The sequence below is a fragment of the Lemur catta genome, chromosome 6, assembly GCF_020740605.2.
Source record: "Lemur catta isolate mLemCat1 chromosome 6, mLemCat1.pri, whole genome shotgun sequence".
Classification (NCBI taxonomy): domain Eukaryota; kingdom Metazoa; phylum Chordata; class Mammalia; order Primates; family Lemuridae; genus Lemur; species Lemur catta.
The window spans coordinates 86,151,692-86,154,123 of record NC_059133.1 but is presented as its reverse complement, the minus strand read 5'-3'; the positions used below and the strand labels follow the sequence as shown (position 1 = coordinate 86,154,123).

The following is a 2,432-nucleotide window of genomic DNA, read 5'->3' as shown; positions in this document are numbered from 1 at the left end:
AGGTGGAGTTTAAAGAGACAGCTCATAAAACATTTTACCCCTTTTCAGGCCATTCTCTCTGTTATGCCTTTTTGTTTAAACAGGGATAACACATATGTAGATGACATAATAATTCCAGCAAAAAAAAAAATCAGAGATAATAAAATAGTCCCATTTAAAAAATGATGTAAAATACATTTCAACAGTATTCTACATGAATGTAAACTTCTGATTTAATTCCGTGATTTTATCAGGCCAGAAACACGGTTGGTTTTGATTTTTTAAACAGATATTGATATTGGAACACATTGGCTTATTAATAATTAAGGCATTTTGCATACACAATATCTGGTCAACAAAAAATGTTTAATATTGATTTTTCTATGATGTTTTAAACTTTCAGTCTTTTCAACATAATACCTGCACACATTTAAGTATTTTTTATATAAAATACAATCTTTAAAAAGTTAAGATTACTTGTTAAGTTAATTTACAGGTCTCAGATAAGATTTTTTTATAAATCTTATAGTCCAGGGATGTTTTGAATAACCAAATGCTCTTTAGTAGATTAAATCTCTCAATGCAATTGTGATAAATAAGCACCTACATCCTTAGCTATAATATATTACCAGTATATCCCAGAACCGAAGAAGACAGTTTTCTTGTTCCCACAATCCACATAATTGTTGGTTTAAAATCTGAGTATTTCCATCATTTATAATTTGTATTTCAAGATATGTAAATTGTGGAAGAAATCACAACCGTTTTTTGTCTTTTAAAAAGCCACATTGACAAGATGGTGCCGAAAGCAAAGAAGGAAGCTCCTGCCCCTTCCAAAGCGGAAGCCAAAGCAAAGGCTTTGAAGGCCAAGAAGGCAGTGCTAAAAGGCGTCCACAGCCACAAAAAAAAAGAAGATCCATACATCACCCACCTTCCGGTGGCCAAAGACACTGAGGCTCCAGAGGCAGCCCAAATATCCTCCGAAGAGCGCCCCCAGGAGAAACAAGCTTGATCACTATGCCATCATCAAGTTCCCCTTGACAACTGAGTCTGCCATGAAGAAGATAGAAGACAACAACACACTTGTGTTCATTGTGGATGTCAAAGCCAATAGGCACCAGATCAAACAGGCTGTGAAGAAGCTCTATGACATTGATGTGGCCAATGTCAACACCATGATCAGGCCTGATGGAGAGAAGAAGGCATATGTTCGACTGGCTCCCGATTACAATGCTTTGGACGTTGCCAACAAAATTGGGATCATCTAAACCGAGTCCAACAGTCCAACTGGCCAATTCACCAATTCTAAATATATTATCTTTTCACCTTAAAATAAAAATAAAAAAATAAAAAGCCTCATAATGTGGCAGGTATGGTGGTTCATGCTCATAATAATCCTAGGAACTTGAGAGGCCGCATCAGGAGGATCACTTGATAATTCTGACCACCACTGTTCTATGACTGTTTGAAGCCTGTTTAAGCCAACTCCTACATATTTTTGAAATTTGCTTTTAAGTAATGACTTTACTAGAGGCAACAAGTCTATACAGCAGCCAAGTGAGATACATTGTTTTCCACCAATTTACTCAATTTATTATTCACCAGTAGTTCGCAAGATCCTCTATCCTCACCAAGAAAGCTACAAGTTCACTTACATTAGTGCTTCTCTTTCTCAAGAAAGTTAAAGCTACATTCACTCCCAAATTCCTGCTGAACAAAACTTGGGCCATTGTTTCACGGTCCCGAGGAACCTTAGGAGAAAACATACCATATTTTGATTATGGGGTTTCTCTCTGTGAAGAACCAGAATCACTGGAGTTAACCAAATGTGATCAGCTACCATGGTGTGATTTTTCAAGCCAGGTGGCTTGCACAAGCCAGTTCATTTTCTTTATTTGCCATGTCACAGCCCCCACTTTTAAAGGACTATTTTTTTCTGTCACAAGGGATGACAGAACTTTCTTTCTGCAATAGATCACCTTATGCAGTTTATCTGGGCTTTTCACAGTTTGTCCAACTGTTCTATTTATGAAAGCAGCCAACTGTTTTGGTGCTTATAAGAACATGGTCTTCATGTTCTTATTAATGAAACTAGAGATCCTTATTTTTTTTTGGAATGATCCTCAATGTTATTGCAAAAGTTATTTTTTTTCATAACATTGTGGGTTTCAGATGCCATAATCTCTTAAATACTGGTGCCTTGTGGTACCAAGGCACCTCAACCCAGCCTGGCACTGATGAACCATGCCTAGAGCGTCCCTCAGCTACCACTCAGGGACATTCAAATGCAGCTGTTGCCTTGCTTTACATTTTTCAGATCTGTTTGTTGTCTCTTTATCAGAAGACACATTTTTACATCTACTTCTGCATTCCATCCATTGTAATTTGTTGTTTGGGTTGAAATGTATGAAGAAAACCTGGCCTTACATAGATATGGAGCTGTAAAAATGGAG

The 2,432-nt window shown here is 37.1% G+C and overlaps 2 pseudogenes; one reads left to right on the top strand and one right to left on the bottom strand.

Annotated features, from left to right (window-relative positions):
- Positions 1–556: 556 nt before the first annotated feature.
- On the bottom strand, positions 557–2,158 carry LOC123639974 (annotated as a pseudogene).
- Positions 776–1,247, top strand: LOC123639975 (annotated as a pseudogene).
- Positions 2,159–2,432: the final 274 nt, after the last annotated feature.